This window comes from Nomia melanderi, chromosome 12, assembly GCF_051020985.1.
Source record: "Nomia melanderi isolate GNS246 chromosome 12, iyNomMela1, whole genome shotgun sequence".
Classification (NCBI taxonomy): domain Eukaryota; kingdom Metazoa; phylum Arthropoda; class Insecta; order Hymenoptera; family Halictidae; genus Nomia; species Nomia melanderi.
This window is the reverse complement of record NC_135010.1, coordinates 3,249,728-3,264,039: the sequence shown is the minus strand read 5'-3', so window position 1 is coordinate 3,264,039 and position 14,312 is coordinate 3,249,728. Positions and strand designations below refer to the sequence as shown.

At 30.1% G+C, this 14,312-nt stretch overlaps 1 protein-coding gene and 1 long non-coding RNA gene across 4 annotated transcripts in view; one reads left to right on the top strand and one right to left on the bottom strand.

Annotated features, from left to right (window-relative positions):
• LOC116426304 (uncharacterized) overlaps window positions 1–14,312 on the bottom strand; it is a 175,396-nt gene that overhangs the window by 145,712 nt on the left and 15,372 nt on the right. For 2 of the 3 annotated variants that reach the window (XM_031975092.2, XM_031975089.2), the window contains exon 1: window positions 6,891–7,156. The exons of the other annotated variant lie outside the window; for it this stretch is intronic. The gene's annotated coding sequence lies outside the window, so the exon portion shown is untranslated. Of the gene's footprint in view, window positions 1–6,890; window positions 7,157–14,312 lie in introns of those variants that run through there. 3 annotated transcript variants of the gene reach the window in all.
• LOC116426307 (uncharacterized) lies at window positions 7,156–11,331 on the top strand. The gene is made up of 3 exons (XR_004234884.2): window positions 7,156–7,376; window positions 10,368–10,482; window positions 10,600–11,331. It is a non-coding gene; the product is annotated as an uncharacterized LOC116426307 (long non-coding RNA).

The window sequence follows — 14,312 nt, the reverse complement described above, 5'->3', positions numbered from 1 at the left end:
GATGTGTTTCAATAAAAATATAACCATCTCTCCTGCAATTACCCTGATATGTCTACTTGTCACTGCGTTATTGGAGAATACTACTCATTAACGCGAATAGTTGTCACCCCCAGGGACAAGTGCCTACGTGACAATATTAATTAAAAGGCATTAGAATAATGAAAAACGCGAAAGAGCATAAATCTGTAAAATCAACAATAAGTGACGAATATTTTCTTCTCTCTTATTATAATATTAACTGTCTTCTGTCTTATTATAATATTAATAAAAAAATTATTCAGAATTAGTTATATCAGAACTTCTAATTAAATCCCAGTTTACGATAAAATAGTAATCTTAAATACTAATTTACTATCTTACAAATGCAAGTAAATTTACATAAACCTTAAAAGTGAATGAATTATTACGAGAACTTGTTTCATTAAATCGAAAAAAATACATCGCTCGAAGTAGTTAAAGGTAGCAAAAAAATATGAAACATGATCTTGTAGCTGTTTAAACGAGGATTTTGTAAACAAACAACAGACGGACAAGATAAACAGTAGATGGCATTTTAACGTGTTTAAATAATACTGATATTTTTTTTATCAGAAATGAAAAGACAAAAGCATTGAAATTTGTTCTTTTCCTAATAAATTATTAACGATAAGATTAATTAAATTAACGGCAATGAATCTATAATTTGTTTGTGTTCGCTTTCTATGCATTAGATTCATTAAATATTTGCGTATGGTATTTCAGTTCTTCATTAATTATGAAACATGATTGCACGTCTATGATCGGTAATACAATATCACATCTATTGTCGATTGTATACTGTCCTTGGAGACAGACAATTTGAAAATCAATAATCCGAGCTGTTTACATTTCAGCCTAGTAGATTAAACGCTGGGCTATTTCTCCCATGATATAAAGTACGCATTACACGAAATCTTCGGCAAACTTAGTGTTTAGTCATTAAATGAATGCTGTGCGTAGCAATGTGCAACCGGCAAAATGTAATAACGCTAATCGGTCAAACAAAGATAAGAAAAGAGAATATTTGCTTCATGGTGGCACAATTTTTTCTTTAATAATCCCAAGCAATTATGCAAATGAGCCCAAGGAATTCGCGATTACGGCGTGCTTTGAATACTCTCGAACAATCGTTCTCAGAAGACTCGAGACTTTTTCGTGTGATACAATAATTTGTATCCTAGTATCGCGTGGAAGGATCTAAAAGGCTGATGCAAAAGTACTGCCATTCCTCTTATACACTGTCGCTTAAAAGTTTTGCATCGTTTCCTTGATCAGAGAAAAATGTCAACTTTTTTACTGAAGAAAGTGTAAATGAATGCTTGAACGTTTATATAACAGTACAAGTTAATGCTGTTGGGTTTTTAATCAATTATACTATTGTATTTTTAATAAATTGTACTGTTGGATTGTTATACTGTTGACTTTTTAATAAATTCTACTTTTATTGAACACAGAACATAATTTAAATAAACCACTTCCAGAACAACAAACAAACTACAAGATATTAGATACGTCGATATGTATCGATACATGCACTGTTCTAACAAATACATATATTTAAAATACAATTATTAATTAAAAATTAATGCTTTTAAACTAATACGAAATTAATAATAAAAGGTATATTTTAAATTGTTTGTCTGGGATCTTTTAAAGTTCTTTTCATTGAAATAACTTTTTGGATTCTTAATACTATAATTTATGGATCCACATTTTCAACATATATTTATATAATGCTTTTAGTAATACACAAGTCTACAACAAAATACAATTTTTAAAGAATTCGAAGTTTATGATTTACACACAATGAAAGAAACTTTTTAAAACTTTTTAGATGTGCAGTACCTTTGACTAATAAAAAGAATCGAATTTTATGATGCTATTAACACACTTAACAATAATACTAACATGACTAACAAATTTTTACTTTCATGAACTTCGTGCAAGTTCTACGAAATATAAGGTTATCATTATGTGATTCTTTAGAGCAACTTGCATGCTTTATGGGTAGTTAAACTAAGGAATTTTACTGCATATGTGTACGTCGATTGCGAAAAATGCGCGATGGCCAACGTATAATCAACTACAATTCGTATGACTGTCGAAATGTTAATGAGGACTTCGTCCTGAAAAAGTACTTACTTAATGAAAATACAAAATATTACGACCCTTGCAAATACAATTAACTAATTTCATGGCAAACAATCGTATGGACCAGAAAACAATAGTACGTCCAGGCATTAATGCGTTGAGTGCCGGCGTGTACCATTTTTTGGTACATGCCAATTTTTGTATGTAAATAGTTTTTATCGGGCATGTGAGTAATATACATTACAAAGCAGTAGATATGTAAAACAATGACATCAAGATATATAAAAGTCACCAAAAACTTAAATATAATTTAATATTTTATTTTAAATATTCAATACAATATATAAGCAAAATATAATTGAAATTTTCGGTGGCACGGAACGTATTAAAGAAAACAAACGGAACATTACTCTCTACTAAAATAAAAAGTAAGATAAACCGAAAAAAGTATAACAAAGGTACAAAGGCAAAAGACGTTAAATTTCTTCCCATGATTCTTTTTTTCATGATTTTCCTTCATAAATCATAAACATCAAAAACGGTTCCAAACTTTTGAACGGCAGTGTATATGCATGCGATACACGGTACGAGCGATGATATCGCGACTTCGTAGCGCATTAAAGTAGAATAATTTTCTGATAGGTAGAACGTGCAGAAACTTCGTTCGAGGTCGAGGTAATTTTCAATGTCATCTGCATTCGAGAAGAATATGCATTACGTCATGAAGTGACTTGAAAGTTTCTTATTGTTAGCCGTAAATTCCACCGTTCGTGACGATCCTATTGATTTAACCCTTAACCCTTCCTGGCATAACTGGGTTATACTTGACCCACGCTATTGGATTAAGCGGTACATAACGTTCACTGGGAATAATGGAAGTTCGCTAAATAATAATCAGAGAACAAGAAATATTGAAATAATTTGATTAACGGTTAATATATTTAAATATGATGAATATCATTTGATTCTTTAATGTTAATTCGAAAATGTTCTCGATTGAAAAAATTGAACAATGGAAGCTTTTTCACGTTTGAGACAATATTAACTATAAAAATTAATGAACTTTGCACTTGTTTCAAGTATTAATTGAGGAATTTGATAAAAGTTTCTTGTATTAGATATAAGAAATATCTCATTAATTTCCTATGTTTTCCATTTTTCTCCTTACAAAAGATGAAAACTGTAAAATACAAAGTTCTTGAGTTGATATTTAAATTGGTGGAGAAAATGAATTTTAAAAATCGACAGCTTTATTAAGTTATTTAAAATGTAATTTCTATATATTTGATTATCGTATTATTAATTTTTAAAGGCAATAATAATTAACCGAAAATGCGGAAGAGTCGTATCAGGAAAATGCTGGTATTCCTGCGTCTAATTTTAGCTCCGGAATTAATGGCAGAGATCGATACAAGTTAAACTTGTTATCTAACATTCGTGACATTATCTGCGATATTTTTGTGTGATTACCTAAATATATATCAATTGTACTCCAGCCAATGTAATTCCACTGATATAACATCAATTAATTATTTCTTGTCAGTCTAATGATCATTTTCTCACCTGAGTTCCTATGTACTTTGATTTCTAATATTTGTCCATACAATATCAGCAGCTAACACATAGATATATACATATAATAATAATTTTAATTAAATTATAAAATACTATTCAATTGTAAATTAAAATACGATTAACTTTTTCTACTCATACAATTTATTAAATTGAAAGTAAGCTATTCGCCAATTTCATTAATTCTTCACGACAATAGTTTAAAACAATAATTAATCTAAAATTCATCACGTGGTATTTCCTAAAAATTATTTTCCTGGGCACAAAATGTATCTAATTATGTCGTTCAATTTGCATTCATGAAAATCGGTTAAGAGTCATGCATGTGTAGTACTGATCATAGAAACATTAGAAGTACTCGGATTCACTGTAATTTAGATGAGTTTATACATTATAATTGTATACTTGCAGTTTTGTTTACAAAAATATTAACAGTTTCACGAAATGAAGATAAACAACGAAAGGTTCATTAAACTTGCTATCTCTAAATTGTTCAAGGAAATGGTTACATAAAAATATCAAGAAATTATTTTAATCAACCATTTCAAACTTATATTTCATGCTCTAGTTCGTTTTTTTCCAGTAATATTTAAGATGACAATCAATTCTAAAGGCATAAATAATGTTATTCCAATTTAATAATTACTTTGACCTGTACCGGTGAGTTCTCTAACGAATCAACTGTCCAATTCTTATATAAAAATCATAAAAATATAACTTTGTATATACGTTATAAAAATTGATTACATATGTGTGTATTCGAACGATTGAAATCGATAGGAAACGTATTCATACGAAGCAAAACGTAGCAGTAAGTCTAACGAATATTTCCTATTCATTGGAACACATTCAAATATCACTTTCATTCAAAATGCATTCAAATATCACTGTTACACGTGTAATGCAAATGTAACTAATTTATTTCCTAGCTTTTTATGCAAATATATGTTTTGAAAAATTAATTTACACGAGTGAGAATTAAGTGTAAAATTATGTGGTTTATTCGAAGCTTTAATGCAGTGGAAATGTTACGTGAACTGGTTAATAAACTTCATTTACATGTTCACTTTACGTTTTGCAAAACCGCATTTACTGTATGCATGTCATCACATAATATTCATTATGTTACCATTTCTGACACTGTAAATGTGGAACCATTTGAATCGAAATAATGACCATTTGAATTAAAAAAAAGCATTTTCATACACCTGTTTATGATATGATAGTTTACATCATAATCTCATTAATTTTCTTGTAGAAAATGCCATTCAAAATTGAATGGTATAGATTGACCAATGTTTATTCAGTAAATGTCACAGAAACAAATGCCTTTAACAAAAGTTAAAAAGACTATCAAATACAAGAGTAAAAATAAAATTGTATATCTTATTTCAGAATGTATGTTTGTATATGGAACGAAATTTCTAAACTGATCTGATTATAAGTTACAATTTGTAACTTCCTGACCTATGATTTATTTTACAACTAGAATCACAAAAATACCTCTAACGGTAATCGAATTTATCAAGAAAAGAAATGAAATAGACGCTACAAGAATAAATTTAGTATAAAGGATAAATGATCGTAGAACCAAAGTAGTATTTTTTTGTCAATTTATGTGAAATATACTATATACGTTTATCAAATTCAATCTAGTCTTTACCACGAATTTGACTCGCTATTATAAGCTAAAAGATAAAATAATAAACATAAATAAAAAAACACAAATTTTTAGAAAATATTTTTGGAGTGTATAATATATAATATATTTTAATTTTATTTTAACTTACAGAGACCAGTTACAAAGATTATTCACCTAAAACTTTAATTACATTTCGTTTTTCTTCGTATCTTTAACTACACGTGAATATGAAATATTCTGTATTTAAATGTAATAATTTAAATTATTGTAATAAATGTAGTAATTTAAATAATTACATTATTACAATTACAAAAGTATATTTAAGTTATATTACATTCAATACATACGATTAAATTCACATTTAGCATTTTTCAACGTTAAAATCACGTACTTTATTTTTATTTTCTTATTTCTGAGTATTATCCACTTACGATTTCTTTTGCATTTACGTTAAAACCACTTCATCCATAATAATTGACTAGAAAAAAAATTATTGCAATATTCATTGCAAATCTACATTTACGACAATCTTATTAATAGTATTTTCTCTCAAATTAAGGAAAGAGGATAATACTCACGTTTGCTATATTCAATTTAAAATTCTCTTCGCGATTCGACTTAACATTGTAAGACAAAGGGTTAATCGAATAATCAATAATATTGCTGATCATCAGTTATAGAATTTATTTCTTATTAACAAGTGAAAAATAAATAATTCTCTGTCAACATTCTGTTTATAAATAATGAATAAATGATAAAAAGGAAGACGTTAAAACAGAATTTCGTTGAATCACGGCCAACTTATTCCTTGAGAACTTTGTAAAAGGCTTTAGTTGGCCAACCCTCTCGACACACCCATCATGAAAGCAATAAACAGAAATTTAAAAAGAGTACACGCACAACACACCAGATTTACGAGAAAAAAAGGACATTCCATGTGCGCCAAATATTAAGCGTCTATCATGTTTAACAACAACTGTACCATTTATGATAAAAATGACGGAACTACATTCTTCCATGCTGAGGTACTTAAGAATTTACATGTCAATCGTTGCAGAAATACTAATAAACTTCACCCAGTTCATCCACCATAGTAAAAATTAAAACAAATAAATGCATTACATACTACACAATATTTATGAACATTGACATTTACCATTTATTCATAATAAATTCCATAGTAAATGATCATATGATGTCATTTATCAACAAGTTCCCAATTAACCAAAGTATACGTCTATTTTCAAACACACAAACAGTCTGCAAATAAAAAGTCCACGCTAAATTACACGTAAATCATTTGTTTCTAAACTTTACTCCAAAAAGAGACTTACACCATTTCCATCCTACACAATCATACAACTGCCATTCCCCATTAAACTGTCAATTCCTCGACGCACGCTTATGCTTCAAAATGCAAAGCGTAAATTGTCAATAACTAAAAAGTTTGCACTTTATAAATGATACTCGTCCCCCCAATTTTCTGGACTCGCAACACTTATCCCAATAAACGGTCCAATTCAAATCCACTAATTCTAGCATAAAATAAAACGAGTGTATCGCCTACCTGTCGCGAAGAAAATTCACCCGATCGATCCACGAGAGTGCGATGATTACGAGCACAAAACTTATTCGCGACGTCGAACCACGGCGCAATGTTGTGGCTACGATGACAGGAGAGCTTCGACATGAAACGCGTTCCGCGTGCGACGGTCCAGCACCGACTGACGACGCGCCGTTCACGGGCCGACGTCACCGTCTGACTACAGACGGCGCCTAACTACTCGCCACGCGATTGGTTGCCGGCCGACCACCTTGCGCGTGTACTACACTTCTTCGTGTGTACACCTGGCTAAATCGCGCGCGCGATACCCGCGCACGTTTCAGCGGCCGGGAACAATAGAAGTGGAACTGATACCTTTCCGTCGTACTTTTTTCGGTTTAAGACGACTGAATGAGACGCGCCATCCACTGCTGGTGGCTCGCGTTCCAACCCCCTCCAGACGTACTATTGACCAATCATGGGAATTGAAGGGTTTGCTGAGAGAACGAGGTAGCTCCAGTTTTAACTTATTTTATTTATTTATTTATTTATTTATATGATAAAACCTTGAAATATATTGCCAAGGACGTCATTATAAATTACTTCTTCCTATATACATAGTGGATGGTCTCTTTTATTGTTCAATATATTTGGACAAATATGTTCAGAGAAGGAAAGCTATTGAAATAATTAGAAATAGGACAAAGTTTTATATGAACTTCACGTTGGGATATATAATCAGCTAAAATCTTTCGTCTTTACATTTATTTATTGATATTGTTTTTTTACTATATGCACACGTCAGTTTTATTTAGATGATAGAGATAGGTGTTAGCGGAGCTAATTTTTGCGAGGTGGGGTGCAACACCTCCTCCGAAAAAAGCTAGCCACGCTAATCCAAAATGTTTTGTTTTTCATTTCTTTGTGTCTATCATGAATTTTCATGAATTTTCATAAAATTCAGTGACTATTTATATCAAAATTTATTTTCCGCGTCGAGTGTAAGTAACGTTAATAGAAATTGATTAATTTTCAATGTTTTGCAGTTAAACAAGTTAAGCAACACTGCAAATTGTGAGTGTATTGATACATGTATGAAGTTTCTATGTGAGAATAGTCAGAAAATACAATAAAACAGTCTTTATCAATATTTTCTTATTTATTTCATTACTACACTGACATTTAAATAGGATAACAACCATATATTCTAACTCCTTATAAAAATACATGCAATAGAGGGATAACCTTTTGTACATGTGTCTCGACGTATAGCCTTGTCAGACATATCGTTTGTGGTTATCTATCGTTCATAGCAAGCTTCTATCAGTTAGTTCCTGAAATTCTCATGCACTGAAACTACCAAACAGACCACTTCTATGTGAACAATTTGTAAAAGGCAAGGTACTTCTATAACGTGAACTAAAAATTGCGTTGTTGCCCCTCTAAAACGCGATTAAAAATTGCGGAAAGGTAATGATAAAAGTGGGATTCTTTGAAAAGAAATAATACAAATAAAATTAATCAAATGGCGACGTCGATGAAAATTTTAAAGGAATCTGACAGTGATTAGTACACTGATAATGATTTTACAAATACATATTTTATAGCAAAAAGTTAAAGATGTAATTCGTAAATACAGAAAATATATTTTTTTGCAATTTTGCTTACGTTATATATTACACAACTGCATGCTGTTTTAGATATATGCATATATTTTGAATATTTGCATATTCGCTTGACAATTTGTCGAAATTGACATTGTCGCATATTGTATTTAAATACAATGTGCTAAACTTACAATAAGAATACCTAATGCTTTGGTAGTAGAAATTTTAATATTTCAATATTTCAAAATTAAAATGACAACATTATGAAATAACAAAAAACACACGGGACATTTATAGCTAACTATTAACTTCATATCGTTCCGTACTGGACCCATAACTCCATTAGAATACTTGTGTAATATATTTAAATAATCTATAAGACAATTGTTCCCAGTTTTACGACTACACTGTAGACAAACACAATATTAATACACCAGAAACATTATAAACATATTATATTAAATTAAGATATTAAAATATAATTAAACTCACGATTTTGGAGCTGCTTCCAAAATAAGAAATTGAACATATTTGCAACCACCAACAGTAACAGTTAATATTCATTTTAATAAAATTTGAGAAAACATGTCAAAAATAAAATTCTCCATAGCTATTCACGTACAGTATTACATTTCGAAGTAAAATGTGGAGGCATATTCAGAACTGATGTGTTTAATACAAGCATAAAAATAAAATTTATTATAAAAGGAAGATATATTATTAAGTTATCTATGATTATCAACTTACACAGAAAACTCACTCAATTATCTGATCAGATAAATTATTTACAGATTGCTTAGGAATTATAATCCTCCACTACCTTTGAATGTATCGGTTATATTTTCATTAAGAAGTAATTGCACCTTTGCAGGTCACTATCGTATCGTTCATTTTAGTGGTATTTCGTGATGTAATCGTACAGATAAAAAAAAACTTTGTCTCGTCATTCATCGTGTTAATTTGTTACTGCATTGGTAGACAGAAAATTTAATGAGAGTTTTTATACCTTATTCACATTCAGCATTCTTCTGAATATTTTTACACTAATGATGTCTATGATAAAAAATTACTGTACAACTCAGTAAATATGAACAACACAATTATAAAAGAAGTCACAATTAGTTATAGGTATGTATATGAATTACATGGTACCAAAAAAACATTACGACTAGTAAAAAGATTTAAATTTTTGTCCATGAGTTCAACCTGACGAAGAGGAAAATATGTTTTCTTTACAAATGAGTATTTTATAATATTATCAATTTTTAAAGTGTTCCTTGATTTACCACATTTAATAGAAATATCAATTATATCACATTCTTTTAGCTGCAGTGGTTGAAATTCTATCTTCGCTTACAATTCCTTTAATATAATATTAATTCGTTTTTTATTTCTAACTATTAACTGCCTAATATTCGTTGATCTTTCATTATTCGTATTCAACCATGTAAGGAAAAAAACTGCTTATTACTGTACAATATTGCTATCATTAGTAAAAAATTGTAAACTGATCTATGTCAGCTGCGTACGTCTGATAAAAAGAACCATTTGCATACTATGCAAACACAATCGTATGAACAAAACAAAATTTATATTCTACGGAATAAATGCATAGATACACTAAATAAACGACTGTTACCGACACAATAAACATGCCTAGCATAAAAGCTGCTAATATTTATGAAGATAAATGTTAATTCAAAAATTTATGAAGATAAATGTTAATCCAAAAATTTCATTTATTTTCTTTTATTGTGCATTATAAGTGTTTATTATAAACCATTTTTGAAAAATATTATAATTGCACAGATTACACAAGATACGAAAAAGTGCATAAAACATCCAATTTGTAACGCTTTTTATGTTTGCAAATAAAATCCATCGTCTGTCGTAGGTCTGCTTTTCTAATAACGTTCTTGGCTATAGAACTACCAGGCAGGTCAAACTGACCCATTCCTGATTTCTTCTTTTTGCAATTATTGAAAACATTACCGAAGATTCTCTGGGATGTAAGTATAAAAATTGATTTAGCAATACGAAAACTGAACTGCAAATCGATCTGCAAATTTTCAGGAGATGCACTCCTGGAGCTTCTATAGAAAAAATTCAATTTAACTACTCGGCAGTTTTAGCGTTGAAATTCTGAATTCGCATGAAGATCCGCAATCTACTCATCACTGTCCACGCAGGACTGACGTTTAATCTCCTGAATCCCTCCGGAGAAAAAATTTGGAACTAGTGGAGATATGAAATGAAACTAGGAAGAAACGAGCGACGCGGAAATATGCGAAGTTTCAAGATTACCCGGAGCATTGTTATCGGGAGAGACAATGAAACGAGATCTCGTCGCGGATTTCACGTTTCCGCGATTCCGGCGGGACTTTATTCACGCGTGTCATTCAACGACGAAAGACTACGTGATTGCTGCACAAAAGTATGCAAATACAGAAACGAATTCCACGAAAGAAAACTCGTGGAACGTTACATCATCAACGACAGTCTTTTACACGACGACATAAAGAATAACAACTTTCGCCCGTCCACCATTTATAATTTGGTGAAAGTGAACGGCACCTCTTCCATCTGAATTTCGTTCAAACTCGGGGACATCTATTTAGTTTCATTGCTCGAGAATATCGGGCCTTCTAATTAATTCCTCGCCCATTCAAATAAAACCTTTCACGTCCTTTCATAAACGTCCTTACAAAATATCTGTAGTTCTTTAACCACTTAACTATGGAATTTAGTTTGAAAAATCTCTCATTGTGCGCGCAATAAAATCAAATAATAAAGTGCATACTAGTCAAACGTAGGGCAAATGCACCTGTAATGTATTCTAACAAAAACTATAACGAAACGAAGAAGAATTACATGTTTATCTGAAAAAATGAAGACTGATCGTTGAAAGAATTAGTACCATTTTGTGTTTTAAGATGACGTGTATACTCATCGAACGCAGTTAACTGGTTAAAAATAAATAGTTATAGACAGTTCCTGATAAAAAATTAGGGCCGCCATAGTGTTTAACATTTTTCGTGATAATCATAGTATTGGAAATCCAAAAGGTAATTTAATAGTAATTCGTCGTCCTGTTAACCCTTTGTACTGCAGAAGTGTTTCGTATGACGACAAATCGCACGTAAACTGAGGAACAACACTATATACTGCATCAATATGTGAAATATTGAAATTTAATAGTTTGAAATAACTATAAAAGAAATAAAATAATTGTAAAGTTTTATATTAATATAAAGGTATAATAATAATAATTGTAAAGGTATATTGAAATAAAATAAAGTTTAATATTAAATATCAAACTTTACAATTTTGCTGTGTCAAATCAATTGGCTATTGAGAGATGTCTCTGGAGTGCAAGGGATTAAGACCAAGAGTTGAGCAAAGATGTTAAGTCTGTGTTATAAAAAATTAATATGAGGAAACAGATAAGAAATAAATTATTGATTTATTGCAGGTCTTCTCAAAGATGACATCTGTAGTGGCTCCAATCAGGGACTGTGCATATGTTTTGTTCTTTTTTTCCATTTCTTTATATCTATTGTGAATTTTTCAATAACTATCTATATCAAAATTCGTCTTCCGCATCGAATGTAAGTAACATTAATTAGTAAGAAGTGGAAGTCCGTCTGTCACTCATAAATAAAAAAAGATATTAGTAAGATATTTTGAATTTAGAACACACCTGATAGATACAAGTAATTGCATCTGTTAACAATTAAATATTAATTTGTGGAACTAGGCAAAATCTAATTAAAGGCAGCTGCAATTCTGCGAAGATTATATCGTATGCATTGAAATTGCATACATTTCAGAATAAAAATTGGCAGCATTTTATGTTTAATCGTTTGTCTTATTTATTTGTTAGAAGTATAAGAAATTTTATGTTCTGTCTGTAAGTCTACGTGTATTGTAGACGTTGAATATTGATAACAAAGAAACGATATATTTAATTGTGACTTAAAAGTAATTGATAATACTCATATTTATTAAATCTAATTTAAGATTCAATTTCTTTCTAATGAAATAAACTATTATTTTATTTGTTATCAATATTTAAGCTTTAAAGAAATCATAGACTAACAAAGAACAGATATTTCTTTTTGATTTATGTTTTATCTTATGAAGATTTTTTATAAATTCTTGGAGTATGAAAATAATTGGATTTTTGAGTCATTAAAGTATCCTTGTTAGTATAATAGGATACGCTAATAACTCCGATTTTTCTATTTTTCCCTTTCATATTATGCAATTAATCCGTTTTTTTTTGTAATCCAAGCTTTATCGACTGTAATCTAACGTTTGATTGCAGTAAACTGATTATCGTTATATAATCCTTTGACGTTCAATATTATGTAAAACTATCAAAATAGTCAATCTATATGCAACGTATTTTAAAATATTATTAAGTATTTAGAATTAATGTAAAAGGATGCATGAAATTTAACATAAGAAAATTCCAAAGCGAGCGCAATTCATAATATTATATCAATATCATTATATTTATATTTATAACACATATTATCTATATTTATAATATTATATGTATAATATATAGATAGTCTTATTACTAATTTCCTACATTTTTAAAATTATTTCAAAATTCACTAGAAAACAACAAATAGCAATAATAATATTAAATTTGCTTACTTTTGCGAAATATATTATTTATCGCTACCAATTAATTCATATTAATAATATAATAAAAAATAAACATCTTTAATATGAAAATATAAATTCACATACAGTTCTGCAAAACTAATTAAATTGTTGAAGTGCAAAGACTGCTGAACTTTTTCTGATTTTATTTCTATTGTTAATAATAGTCTACTTATCAATAATGTATACTTGTTTTCCTCAATTTCTGTAATCGTTAATAACCTCTATCGATAATACGATTCTTTCAATCATTCAAAAAATGTTCTGTAAACTGATTCACCTAGACAGAATCCCATAGAAGATTCTACACATCATTTCTGAAGATGCATGCACAAAGAAATGTTGCAAATTCGGGGAAAAAGCAGTGATTGTGTAGAGAATTCTGTGCAATATGAAGTAATGCGGCTCGTATACAGAGCGCGTTCACCTCGCTGGCTAATCCACGTACGTGTGCTATTGCAAAATCGCAAAACGGCCTAGCCACGCGCGGAATATCACGCGAGGATACGCTGCGGTGCACGTAAACACGATAAAACCTGTGAGTTGAATGTTAAAATAGAAACAACGATTTTCACCTGTTTGCAAAATACGGATTTTATTTTACTGGCAATGAGCATGCAACTCATCGAAACGCTTGACGTTTCTAAAGAAAAGGAACAAAGGACCGGCTATCCCTTCATTTATTGGGTTGATGCCAACATTTTGACATTTTCTGTACGTAATTAACAAGAAGATTTGTTTTTTTGAAACAAATAATATGTGTTTTCAGACAATTATGAGTGTATAAATGGCACTTCGTTCTTCGTTTTTACTTAGTTTTGGTTTAGCCAGCGAACAGTCGAGAACTCTTCTTTTAATTTCTTATAAAAGAACGCTTTTTCAGTCCTAACAGGGTAATAAATTATCGGGAGTTTTAAAAAAACATTACTAATAAAGGAACCTTTTCAATGAACACACGTTGATTTTGATGAAACTTGTGTGAGACATAGGTTTATAGAAAATGTTTGACATTTATTTTTTCTTATCAGTCAGCATCCACTAGAAACTTGGGCTATGACGAAAAAAAATTATTGAACAACGAAATGAACAACTTATATGTTCTTTCTACGCCCCCAAGTTTCAGAAGTATTGTAAAAAATATACTTTTACCTTTGAACTTAGCGGT